Raw genomic sequence first — 14,177 nt, 5'->3', positions numbered from 1 at the left:
GAAGGTGGTGTGTGCGTGCGGTATTTCTATAAACTCATCAGGACTCGTCCTGTGGTTAATTCTGTAAAATATCACTTTACATTGTATGTATGCATGTGGGTAGGACACTGTATACATTAGAGTTGTGACTTAAAAGGGATTTGATGGGTTGTTCTAACACCCACAACACAGAGGTAGGAAAACATGTTGTAGGGCCACCTTCGGCCAGAATCACAACGGGGAAAACAATCAAAATGTGTAAGGGTTCTTTTCTCCTTCCTGCTCTGTGAACTTCCTTTTGCTCAGTGAACGTCCATGGTAAAGAAGAGGATGATAACTGTGGTCCTAAGTGAGCAGGCGTACAGGACAAAGTGGAATGGCGGGGGGGGGCTGGAGTGGAATGGGACATTGGGGGAACGACAGTGGAATGGGCCAATTGGGGACTAAGTGGAATGGGATAATGGGGAGTACAGTGGAGTGGGTAATGGAGAGCTACAATGGAGTGGATAATGGGGGCTATAGTGGGCTGAACATTGGGGGCTACAGTGGAATGTACATTGGGGGTCTACAGTGGAATGGGATAATGGGAGGAGCTACAGTGGAATGGATAATGGGGGCTACAGTGCAATGGATGAAGAGAACTACAGTGGAATGAGACATTGGGGGGGCTACAGTGGAATGGGATAATGGGAGGAGCTACAGTGGAATGGATATTGAGGGCTACAGTGCAATGGATGAAGAGAACTACAGTGGAATGAGACATTGGGGGGCTACAGCGGAATGAGACATTGGGGGGCTACAGTGGAATGGGATAATGGGGAGCTACAGTGGAATGAGATCATGAAAGGGGAAGCTAGAGAGAAAAAGGACACGAACAAAAAAATGTTTATTAAACCGGACATAAGGAAAGAATCTCTGAAACCGTGGGCTCTCCTCAAACACTGCACATTATTTATTAGCCACTCCTTTAATTCTAGAAAGAAATTCAACACAGTATCAGCTTTGATATATTTACAGTACTTCCCTTGGAGGAAGTCCAGAGTCGACATTTGGTTTTCAAAAGAAGGTTCTTCCTACGAGGAAGCTATCTTAAAAAGCCAAAACACACATTCAGAGAAGCTGAGCCTCTCGTTAACAAGCAGGCGCACAGAAGCTATGCACCATTTGGCACCACCACAACCCGTCCAGAAGAATCACAAGGCTTCCAGCCCTTTCATGCATTTAGAAGAAAAATACAGAAAGTGTCTGTTTGCAGAAGAATTCCTTTTTTACTGGTATGCCCATCAAATGTTTACTGTCTCCCCATAGACGGCGGCCTGGGTTTAGTGACTTGGCCACATATCAGAACAGCTGTAATTAAGTGGAATTCTGAGAGCCAGATGAGGGGTAAAAACCCTTTGGGTGTTCCCAAAGGAACTAAAATTATGCCTAGCACATGTTTAAGTTAGAGACGAGTCCCAGGGCAAACTGCTGTCGGCCCACCTCTCAGCAAAAAGATGGATCAATATGACCGCAGGAAGTACACGGGAGACAGGCTTTCCCAGTGCAGGACGACAAAAGCCACTGCAGAAACTTTTCCAAATAAGCCTATCGTACTCTGTTTTAATAGCATATGTTGGGATGGCGTTGTATCATGAAAGAAACTCTGAGAAACAGCAATTCTGTTCATTTGAATTTTCAGAACTGCAACCCCCTGGCAATGCAGCAGCTATAGAAGTCAGGCATCAGGGAAAGAACTTCTAATTCCTCAGACAAAGCACATGGGAAGGGATGGATTGTCCCCAAGTCTCCCTAAATTAGCATCAATTCTATCAATCTCCTCCCACCCCTTAACAGCAAGTATCTCTTACACCAGGGGGTCTTCCCCTTTTCTGTCCCACGAACCCCTTTGCCAGTCAGGTGGAAACCACGGCCCCCTTACTAAGTCCACACTACACTGTGCATTATTTAGTAAATACATCACACCTGCACCAACACGTGCCCACAGTAACGTTTTTTTGAATTTCAATTCAAGCTCACGGATCCCTTGTTAAGAACCCCTGTCTTACAAAGTGAGTGGCTACCTCAAATGTTTAAGGAGTCACTCATCTTATTCCACGGAGCACACACTCACCTTAACAAGGACTGAACACAAAACGGCTCCCTGCTTAATTTTTCACCTTTGCCCACGGCTTAACAAAATGAACAGCCTGTTGGTTGAGGTGCATTGTGCTCTCTCCCAGATTCCCAGCCCCTCATCTCCAGGGAAATGTTTTCACCCAGAAAAAGTTGATCACTTCTGATTCAAAGGGAATCCAGATCGTTTTGGGGGTGGGAAATTCAAACTCTTATTGTGCTAACACAAACCCAACATAACATTTCCCATTGCAACCACTTTCAGGTATACAACAGTGTTACTTAGAGTCACAATGTTAGTGCTACCATGGCCACCACCCATTTCCAAAACTTCTCCATCACCCCAACCTGAAATGCTTTACCCATGAGGCACTGACTCCTACGCCCCACCCCACCCCTGGTATCCTATATTCTAGTTTATGATTCTCTCCATTTACATACTCTACTTCCTGTAAGTAAGATCACGTTGTATTTGTCCTTTACTGCCTGGCTTCTTTCACTCTGAATGATGTCCTGGACGTTCATCTATGCCGTAGCTTGTATCAGAACTTCATTCCTTTCTGTGGCTGAATTATATTCCACTATATGGACATACCACATTTTGTTTATCCATTCATCTGTTGATGGGCACGTGGGCTGCTTCTATCTTTGGGCTACTGTGAATAATGTGGCTATGAACCTTTTGGTTTGCAAATGTTGTCAAGTCTTTGGAGTCAATACCTGGAAGTGGGACGGCTGGGACACGTGGTCATTCTACACAGGACTTTCGGATGAACCATTAAACGGTTTCCCACTGCCGCTGCACCATTTTACATTCCCATCAACAACGCACAGGAGTTCTTTCCTTCTCCACGTCCTCTCCACTTAGTTATATTTTAAACATTAGCCATCCTGGTGAGGGGTGGAGTGGTGGAGATAACATGTTAAAAGACTTGTTATAATAACAATTGTAAACTCTTAAGGACTGCCACGACCCAGGAATCCCACGCCTGGGTTTACACAAACCACAGGCCCTAGGATCCATATTTCAGTCACTTGGCGTGGAAATTTAAGTTCTGAGTAAAGAGTAAGAGCCAAGCAGCACTGGTTTCCATGCAGTTGAGACCAAAGCAAACATGTGAGTATGTCTAACTTCCTGGAACATCAGGGGCTGTGTCTGGCGATGCTAGCTCACCCAGAGCTCAGCAGCCTCCAAGGCCCACGGCCCCGAGATTCCAAAAATCCCACTCCTGAGCTTCAGTTCTTGCTTTGGTTCATCAAACTTTTTCAAAAAATATTTTGCTGCATTCAACCTCCCCTCCCCTCAGTTATTTCATTCTTGAAGGAGTAGGCATGGCACAGGCGTATACAGTTTGGAAATGCCACCAAGTGATTCAGACAGACCCTCCCTCCAAATGCTTTAACTAGAGGCTTGGACTGGTCTTATGTAACCTTTGGAAGTATTTCGGGGATATATGTGTGCATGCGTACATGTATGTGTGTATGTATATATGCATGTATATGCCCACATAGATGTACACATGCATATGTATATAAACATACATTTATACAAGCAGCTAGGGTTAGGGTTAGGGTTAGGGTTAGGGTTTGGCAAAAAACATTTTACCACATGACTTAGCACATGTGTGTGTATATGTCTATAGTACATAAAATAAGCATTACGATATGTATGTGTATGCACATGCACACATACATATATACAGATATATACACACATATGCACAAAATAAACAAAATTTTGAGAAACAAGGGTTGTCCCTACGACCTGCAAGTTATTTTGATACTTCCTATTCTACACTGCGCGACGTTATTCTACTTCACATGTGTCTTAACAGGGATCTTGCTCAGAAGAGTCAGAAAGCCACTGGAATGAAAAAGCATATACATCCCTGAATACGCAAAAGCAGACCCACTAAACTGCCGTCACCACCCGTGGCGCACTTTGGAAAGCGCCCTCTTTTTCAAGGGGCTGTACCCTCTACACACTGTTCTGTGCCTTGGTTTTTTCACTTACTCTGCCATGAAGAGTGTTCGTTATTTATCGATATTTCGCTTGTTTCCATTTAGGTATTTCCTTAAAAGTAGAGTGAGCTAAGGAAGGGGAAGAGTGAGCAAAATACAGGTTTCAAAATACCCAAACAGAGCAGCTCTGTACACAATGTCACACTAATTTACAACCTCCCTGAAGGCCAGTTTTTGGACCTCCATGAAGCAGGCAACAAAAGGAGTCAAGTGCAGGAGGCAGGCGTCTTCCCCGGAAGTTGGTGAATTAGGTGCTCTTTCCAGGCGTGACCATCAGACGTGCGAGAACAGGTTAAATTATTTCAGTCAGCGACACTGTCCGCAGGTTGCAGAAGCAGGAAGGTCCATACCTCCCTCGTACCCAAACCAGTGCCCCCATTTCTTTTTTTTTTTTTTAAAGATTTATTTATTTATTTAACTCCCCCCCTCCCCCGGTTGTCTGTTCTCTGTGTCTATTTGCTGCGTCTTGTTTCTTTGTCCGCTTCTGTTGTCGTCAGTGGCACAGGAAGTGTGGGCGGCACCACTCCTGGGCAGGCTGCACCCTCTTTCGCGCTGGGTGGCTCTCCTCACGGGGCGCACTCCTTGCGCGTGGGGCTCCCCTATGCGGGGGACACCCCTGTGTGGCAGGGCACTCCTTATGCGCATCAGCCCTGTGCATGGGCCAGCTCCACACGGGTCAAGGAGGCCCGGGGTTTGAACCGCGGCCCTCCCATGTGGTAGACGGACGCCCTAACCACTGGGCCAAGTCTGTTTCCTCCCATTTCTTTTCTTATGAGGACGCCCCCATTTCCACTTAAAATGAGCTGCATGTTGTTTGTTACCACGCAAGGCTCACACTCATTTATTTCCTAATTACTGGCATATCCCCTTTCTACTTACACATCAACACAGCTCTCACGTTAAAAAAGCACAATTTTCAAGTTAAGATGTCAGATTCTTTTAATTCTTTAAATAACCTCTGCAGTTTCAAGAGGATGTTCTAAAATCAGAGGAAACAGCAAATGCCGGCAACCTTAGCAATCCTCTCTTCCCTTGGAGTCACTGCTGTACTGGTTCTCCCAAGGGCCCCAGGGACCTCGCCCATCTCTCCCCTTAGGGAAGCAGGGTAGACCAACGGACGCAAGTCTGTCTGTCCTTCGCCCCCGGTTGTAATTAATAGAAATCCAATTTTGTCTCTTGTACATTGGAGTTTCGCGCAAGATGTACCTTGGAACAAAAGGTGCCTCTGATTTCGAAGGTCTGGAAACCGCTAAGAGGACGTGATTTCGCCTCCTGAAAACTGGGGACCCAACAGCGAGGTGCTGGGGCGGCAGCCCTCCACCGTGTCCCTGGATCAGCAGAGGCACTGTGTAAGAAGGCAGGTTCTCAGGCCCTCCCGGACCTATGGAACCAGAACCTCAGCTGGGTCCAGCGACACAGGCTCCTCAAGCCCCCAGGTGATTCTGATGCCCTAAAGTTTGAGGGCCTCTCTTCTAGAACAAGCCCCAAGGCCCCTCCCGAATTCATTTCCTATTTCCATCCTACAGCTCTACCGTAGCACACAGCAAGCAACTGCCCAAAACATTGAACCTAACCACAGATCCACCCACCGACAAAATAGACATGGTAATGCACTACACAAAGGCTGCTCGGGAGCAGTCAATACATTTCTTTCTTTCCTCACAGCAAGAACAGTCACGTCCAAAAGAATAAAAGTTTCCGAGATTTCACAGACGACTTTGAAGAGGGCAGACTAAACTAACATTCCAGAAATTGAAACGCAAATGGGGTGAGCAATGCTAAGAAACTTATTTTGAGAAGAAGAGAACGATGGTAACCCTAGATTCTCAGTGATCAATAACACCCAAAAAGAGCCTCTGTGGCAAGATTAATAAACTGTGGGACAAAAGACAAAACTAGAGAGACAGGAAAAGGATGAGTGGTTGCCAGGGGTGGGGGAGGGGAGGATGAATACTTGGCACCCAGGCATTTTTAGGGCAGTGGTGGATACACGGCATTATCCATGTGTGAAAACCTATAAAACTACACAACACAGAGTGAGCCCTAATGTAAGCTCTGGACTTCCATTTTCGTTAATATAGGTTGATCAGTTATAACGATTGTACCACACTAATGCAAGCTATAATAGGGAACTCAGAACATATAAGAACTGAAAGCAAGGACACAAACAGGTATCTGCACACCAATGCTCATTGTGGCATTATTCAAAATTGCTGAAAGACGGAAACCACCAAAGCGCCCATCAACCAATGAATGGACATAAAAAATGGTACATACCTACCATGGAATACTATTCCACTATAAGAAGAAATGAACTTGGGATGCACATGGCAACATGGATGAACCCTAAAGATAAATTATGTTGAGTGAAATAAGCCAGACACAAAAGGATGAATATTGTACTGTCTCATTGAGAAGAAGTAAACATGATGAATAAACTTACAGAGTTAAACTACAGAGCATAGGTCAGTAGGAGACAGAATGTGTACTGAAGAGGGGAGCCGATACTGAATGCTACTCTGAACTAACTGCCTGAATTATGTGATTGGCTCCCAAACAGCTGATACTTAATAAGGTGGATTATAAATATGTGGAAATGGATAGAGTTGACAGTAGCACAGGACAGTGAGTACAGCTAACACTGCTGATGTAGTAATGTGATTGCAGCCGAAAGGGATAGTCTAGGGAGGTGTGGCAGTTCGAGATTCATGAATCCCAAAGAAAGAGAAAGATTATGTTTGTAAATTTGTCTGTTCCTCTGGTGTGATCCCCTTTGACTGTATTAAACCCAAAGGTTTTATGTTTTCTTGATCAAATCAATTTAGGACTGCTGAGTTGGCAACATCAGTAAAGGCATGACTCAGGTTAAATCCCTGCCCCCTTGGTGGGCTGTATAAACAGACACTCACTCAAGAAGACACACGGAAGAGGAGAGAACTTGGTCATTTTGGTCCTGCCATGTGACAGAAAGGAGAAAGTTCAAACAGCCGAAGTCCCAAGGAGAGATGAGCCATTCACCTGAGAATCTGCAGCTGAAGAGACGAGGCACAGATGGCCGCCATCTTGATTCAACACGTGGCAACTGGCTTTGGTGAGAAAGCAGCCTTGAGTTGGACTCTTTAGGGCCTTGCAACTAACTTTTACCCCAAACAAAGACCTTTTATAAAAGCCAACAGATTTCTGGTACTTTCCCTCAGCACCCCTTTGACTGACTAACACAGGAGGTTAATATTAATTGAAAGACAGCTGGAGGATAACCTAGGGACTGTATGATACAGATTTCGGTGGTAGATGAGGATGTGGTTAATACAAATACAAGAATGTTCCTTTATTAAAAGATGTTAAGAATATAGTGATACTTGGGAAAAATAAAACTAATGGAACATATAGACTATAGTTAATAGTAATATTGTAATATTTTGTACCAAAGGCAAAGAAAATATAGCAATGCTAAAGGTAAAAAAGAAAAAAGGTAAGAGGATTCAGTTTTATGAGATGAGACTATGATCATTTTTTAAATTCTATTCATTAACAAAGAGACCTTGGTCTTGTCATTTAACTAATCTCTGCGCATTTATTCATCTTTTGGGACACTGAAGAAACAATTTGGTTTGTTTTAGTATTAAATAAATGTGCCTGGACTGAATTTTTTTTAAAGTAATGTGTCCATAATTTGATAAGTTGCGTTTTGTCTGCTATTTTATTTTTTGAAGTTGAAATAAAGTTGTTTTCAAAAAATGAAAAGAGGGGAAACTGCGTGGGGAGGAAGAAGTGGTAGAATGGGAACTCTGTACTTGCTATGCAATTTTGCTATAAACCTAAAACTGCTCTTGAAAAGCAAGACGTCCATTATTAAACCTCCCCAAAATGAAAATAAAAATTAAGAATATCTAGGAGGCAGCTCCTTCCTAGAAAACCTGGTTTGGAAATACCTAGAAACAAGCAAGCACACACCTGTGTCTCATTCTGAGCCTAAGGAGCTGCATTTCCCCACTCCTTGTGTTTGGTGACTTTGGCGGCACAGGTTGGTCCTCCTCTCAGGTGAGTTGCCCACCTTCCCACAGGCACATAAAAGGGAAGCCACAGCTCCCTCCCGTGCTACTTTAACAAATTTCAGGAGTGGCGGATGAGAAGGTACAACCTGAGCCACAAACATCACAACATGAAAGTACAACGTGACGCACCAACTATGAGAGGCGACCTATCTGAACCTGCCACTCCCTCCTTCACACTATACCTTTTCCCCTGAACTAGTCCCTGTTATGCACTCACTACATGACCTTCCATTTGAAAAGTCTGTATTAAAAAGGGGGGGGGGTGGTGCTGGCTGGGGGGAACACGAGGGACCACCTTTGAGCCAATTGCCTGAATTATGGGATTGATGCCCAACCAGCATGAGGGCGACCACAGCCTCTGCTCCTTCCTTCATTCCTTCAAGGTTCACAAGCATTAAAAAATCCCTTGCAATAAGGGTGATTTGATAGGAGAAACCTTTCCCATCTCGTGACTCCCGACCCCGGCCACAGACAAGCCCCCACGGGCTTGTAAACGCTGCAGAAGCCTACAAAATAATTCCGCACCAAAGGCAAGACTGGAAAAGATCTCGGGCCACAGTTGAAGGGCAATTTCCATCTGTGTGAACAGTAGGCTTGCTTTCCTTGGCCCACCACCATCTTTCCCGCAGTGCAGGTTCCTGCCCTTACAAAACAAACGAGGGTGCACGTGGGGGTGTCCCACGGCCGTACAAAGGGAGAGGAGCAGAGCCCCCTAACCACCGCCTGCATGGACACATTACTAACCCTTCCAGGAGCTCGGATATAACCAAAATGGAAATGCATTTTGGATTTCATGGACATCGCTTTATAATCCATTTACAATTAATATAGGTTGATAGACTTTGAGGAGGCCAGTTGTTTTTTTAAATACTAATAAAAACATCACAGTTATTTATAACATAAAGGCATGACAAAGGTGAAAATAAAGGGGTAAACTAGATGGCTTCTAAGATTCTTTCCAGCCCACATGATATATATGGTGTCCACAAATTCCCTACTCGCACTTGAATACAAAAAGGCCCACTTACGTTGATCAAATCTGCTCTAGCCAACATAATAAGGTCCAGTTGTGTGACATTCTTGGGATGTAAGAATTTCTTTGAGAGGGCTGTAAAGTGCACAAGCTAAGAAGTTGTTGCTTTTTTTACTAATTCCCAATATTCATAGGTTTGGTTTTCATTCCCTTAGAAAATCTAAGATATTTCCTGGCTTTTGGGGGCAGTTCTCAAAAGACCTGATTTTTAAGCAACAGAAAAAATTCTAGAATAAAGACTTCTGGAATCTAGGCCTAGCTTTGCATGTCTAAGTTAAAATCTTGTGATAAGAAATTGAAGCAGGTCATGATATTCCTCAAAACATCAAGCTTCTCTTCTGAAAAAAAATGGGTGAATTAGCTAATTTCTAAAGTCATCTTCTGTTCTCAAATGCTTACTAATATATAGTAACTATTAAAACTGCATAAAATGGTTTGTGACTTGGGGACCACGATAATTTATCTTATTAAAATATTTATTGTGGTAATATATATACAATGTAACATTTTCCATTTTAACTACTTTCAAATATTTAATTCATATAAATCCTCATTTATTAACATTTTAAGGGTTTGTTAACTTCTACTGCACAAGAAAAAAAAGTATGTTTTAAAAAACAGTAAAAAACAATGAAGAGTTTATTTTTTTTAACCGCTTCAATGAGGTATCATTTTACATACCCTAAAATTAATCATTTTGAACTTTGAATTCAAAATCTAACAATTTTAAATAAATTTACAGAGTTGCACAACCATCACCCAGTACAGTTTCATAACACTTCCATCAGTGTTGTCTTCAGTCTATCTCCTGCAATTATATCATGACTATCTTCCTGCTCATTTTTTTAGCACATCTGGTCACTTCCTCACCAGTTTGAGGTGCTAGACCAATAGAAGGTACAGAAAAAAGGGTTTCCTGAATTGCCCCTTTCACCACCTCCTGTGAAATTCCAGGAGAATCTGCCTACTACATTTCTTCCCATTTATAGATGATGACAGCAAAAAGCCAGAAGTTACAACCAGTGGGAAGTGTTCCTCATACATACTTTTGCATTTTGAAATTATTCAAGGATTTTTCAAAGCACTCTGTAAATGTTAAAAAGTTTTCCTTTGGACAACGGAAAAATCATGTGAGGTGTTCCTCAATGCTGGCAAGAAAATATGTGTGAGCCCATCCATTTTCAGAACTACCTATTTATTGATCTGCTGAAAAATTCCCAGGGCTGGCTGATGCCACTGGATACCCCACTGAAGTTTTCGTAAATCTTTCCAGCTAAAGAGATTTACCACGCCATCAAAACTGACAGCTTTTCGGAAAATGACACGAGGCCGGGACATTCTCTTCTAGACACCCACCAGGACTCCAGCAAAGGCGACCCTTCTTCTGGATTCAATTTCCTGACACTCATGGCTGGGGTGGAGCTTTCGACAGCTTGATTTAGTGGCATTCCTAAATTTTTAAAGACAGGTCATTTTTAAATTTCGATTCAACTAGAACGAGGCCAAGTGCTGGCTTGTTGGTATCACGAGGAAAGGGTCTTCACGGAAGTCATAGAAACGCTTCCTCACTCATGGTTATTACAGAATAGATGTTTCTAAGCAGGCTGATGTTTTCCCTGCTCTTTTTCATCATTCATATGCTCAAAACCAATACAGAGAATGAAATTTTCCTTTCGAGACCAGGTGTTTCTCCTTAAAGAGTTCCTGGTAAACCAAACTGGAACCTGAACTGCATTACATGTGCATGCCCCATAAATTCCTGGCCCATCTTGGAAACCCGCCAGCAGGGAGAGGCCCTCCCAGGCCCACACGGCCACCTGCCAGGTGACAGCGGGGGAAGGGAAACCTGGGTGGGGGTGGGGCAGTCCTGCCTCCTTTAAAGCAGAGGTTCTCAAAGCGTGATCCCAGAGCCAGTGGCCACGGCCAGTGTGCCTGGTTCAAGGCTGACCCCCGAACCCCGGAATCATAACCCGAGCGTGCACGCCAGGAATCTGCATTCGACAGGCTGCCCGAGGGGCATTTGCGCAATCCCAACGTTCGCAGCCGCCGTGGCTGCCTCGACCACCAGCTCTGAACTCCACTCTGGCTCGCGTGCTCAGAAGACTCACGTTGGCACCCCTCTCCCAGGACGCCAGGACCACCCTGCACGGGGATGCTGGGGTGCCTGCCGAGGTCCCCCGCCTCCCTGTCCCTACCGTCACCGCCCCCACTCAGGCACTTAGTCTTCTTCAGTTTCTTCCTTGGCTGATCTTCTACGGTGACTACGAACGCCCCCACTGCCCCCAGATCCAGAGGCCCTGAAATTCCCATTATCCATAGCGCCCACACGTGGGAGCCTACAGATGGAGCCTGGCTACTCATTCAGGGTGCGGGGAGCGCCCCGCTTTCACGAGTCCTGCCCTCCTCAGGGTGGTGGCAATGGCCTGTTACCAGCCAGTCATGTTCAAACGCCAGCGAGCAAAAGAGCACAAATACACTATTTTTAACATTTTTTAATAAACTTCGGTCCTCCGCTTTCTTACAAAAACTCTGGGTGCACAGAAACCCTGGACTTTTTAGCCAAAAGCATCGCTGAAAAATCATTTAGTCCAACGTGCCTCCTCCCACCCACCAATTTTACAGATTAAGATACAGAGAGAGCGCTCACTTCGGCAGCACATATACTAAAATGGGAATGATACAGAGAAGATTAGTGTGGTCCCTGCGCAAGGATGACATGCAAATTCGTGAAGTGTTTCATATTAGAAAAAAAAAAAAGAGAGAGAATTAACGGATTGTCCAAGATCACAGTTATTTTTTGGCAAAATGACCCAAACCCGGGGCTCCAGTCTTATTTTCAGGGTGAGATGCTCCCTACCTCTGACTGGGCAGACACCAAGGACAACTCAACCGAGCCTGCACAAGTGTCTTTTGAATCGTGCACCTTCGCAGCCTACCAGAATGCAGAAAAGCGCATCCAAAAAAAGGCATCCATATCCCAAGGCATCCAAAGAACAAGGCTTAAGGAATGACCACTCTTACAGAATTAATCAGGAGGGCAGGAGAGGACGTGGCTACACTCACCACCCTCGCTGTAGGGACCACGTGGCCACGGAGAGGGCAGGCTAACACCGGTGGGGGCGAGGCGTGGCCACGCGCCAAGAGAAACCCAGGGCAGGGAGAGTCGGGGTCAGCTTCTGCCATCATTCCGAAAGATGGCACTTGAGCTGGGCCCGGAGCGCCGAGGAAACCAGCAGTCCAGTTACAACACAATTCCAGGAAAGACGACAAAAAAGTGACCTGCCTGCAGAGCGCAGGTGAATGCTCAGTGACTGCGTTCAGTCAGGGTGATTTCCAGTTTTATTCTCAGTCCAGCGTCCAGTGAAGTTCTTTGCCCAGATGCCAGGCAGCACACTCCCCAACAAGAAGGTCAACAGGCAGTCGTCAAGAGACTATCCAGAAAGACCAGGATCTGGAAGGCACAGAGCGGCCAGGTCAAGCAGGAAAATGCTTTTGGTTTCAGAGTCGCCAAGGCTTGGTGTCCTTAGACAGTGGGTACAGGCTTGTATTAGTCAGCCAGAGGGTGCAGATGCAAAATACCAGAAATTGGTTTTTATAAAGGGTATTTGTTTGGGGCAGGAGCTTACAGATGCCATAAAGCTTAAGTTCCTTCCCTCAGCAAAGTCTATTTGGAGCAAGATGGCTGCCGACGTCTGCGAGGGTTCAGGCTTCCTGGGTTCCTACGTTCCTGGGGCTTGCTTTTCTCTGGGTTCAGGGTTCCTTCCTTCCTGGGGCTGGCTTTTCTCTCCTCTGCGTGCTGACTTCCTGGGGTTCCAGCTTTAGTATCAAACTCCAACATCAGAAAACCCTCGACTCTGTCCTTTGCCCTGCCTTTTATCTGGGAGTGCCCACCCACCAAGGGACGGGAACTCAACGCCCTAATCATGACTCAATCATGCCCAGCTACAGATCAGATTACAAGCATCATCCAATATTTCTTTTTGGAATTCATCAATAATATCAAACTGCTACAGGGCTCCAGGAGTTTCAAATGCCACCAACACGAGCAACAACTTAATTCACTCTGGTGTGTTGCAGATGCGCTTACTCAGTGTGCGCTCACGTGTACAAATGTGGTAAAATCCATTTTAAACCAGCCTCAAGACTACCGGGGAGAGGTAAGGATGACCGTTATTCTGCCAAATGCCACTTCAGCAAGAGGACAGAGGAACGCAACGAGAAGGCCTGAGCCTCAGGTGCCAGAGGGACACGGGGACTCAGGACAACTGCGCTTTATCCCTGAAAACTCGAGGCCCCCAATCCTTTAGGCGACCTTCCAAATGAGCAAAATGTGGATTCCAGACCCAAGTCTCGAGTCGTCATTGCACCCAGTACAGTGACAGTGCCACTCCCCACTCAGGTAGGTGGAGAAACTTCATTTCATCTTTAGCACTTCACTGTCGATATTCGGCAAAGGGTCTCAACGTCCTTATCATGATATTATCCTTAAAAACAATTTCAATGAGCACGTCCCTCATCCTTAGTGTGCACTACTAAGCCCGGACAACAAAATAAAAGACAATATGGGAAGCGGACTTGGCCCAGTGGTTAGGGCATCCGTCTACCACATGGGAGGTCTGCAGTTCAAACCCCGGGCCTCCTTGACCCGTGTGCAGCTGGCCCACGCGCAGTGCTGATGCGCGCAAGGAGTGCCGTGTCACGCAGGGGTATCCCCGCATAGGGGAGTCCCACGTGCAAGGAGTGTGCCCCATAAGGAGAGCCGCCCAGCGTGAAAGAAAGTGCAGCCTGCCCAGGAATGGGGCTGCACACACGGAGAGATGACACACAAGATGATGCAACAAAAAGAAACACAGATTCCCATGCCGCTGACAACAACAGAAGCAGACAAAGAAGAACACTCAGCAAATAGACACAGAGAACAGACAACTGGGGTGAGGGGAGGGGAGACAAATAAATAAATAAATAAATATTTA

The 14,177-nt window shown here is 45.3% G+C and overlaps 1 non-coding gene across 1 annotated transcript; it reads left to right on the top strand.

The window, feature by feature from the left end:
- The first annotated feature begins 11,843 nt into the window (after positions 1–11,843).
- Positions 11,844–11,950, top strand: LOC111762796 (U6 spliceosomal RNA). The gene has a single exon (XR_002795820.1). It is a non-coding gene; the product is annotated as a U6 spliceosomal RNA (small nuclear RNA).
- Positions 11,951–14,177: the final 2,227 nt, after the last annotated feature.

Source organism: Dasypus novemcinctus, chromosome 28, assembly GCF_030445035.2.
Source record: "Dasypus novemcinctus isolate mDasNov1 chromosome 28, mDasNov1.1.hap2, whole genome shotgun sequence".
In the NCBI taxonomy this organism is placed as follows: domain Eukaryota; kingdom Metazoa; phylum Chordata; class Mammalia; order Cingulata; family Dasypodidae; genus Dasypus; species Dasypus novemcinctus.
The sequence above is the reverse complement of the archived record's forward strand: the minus strand, read 5'-3'. Positions and strand labels throughout refer to the sequence as shown.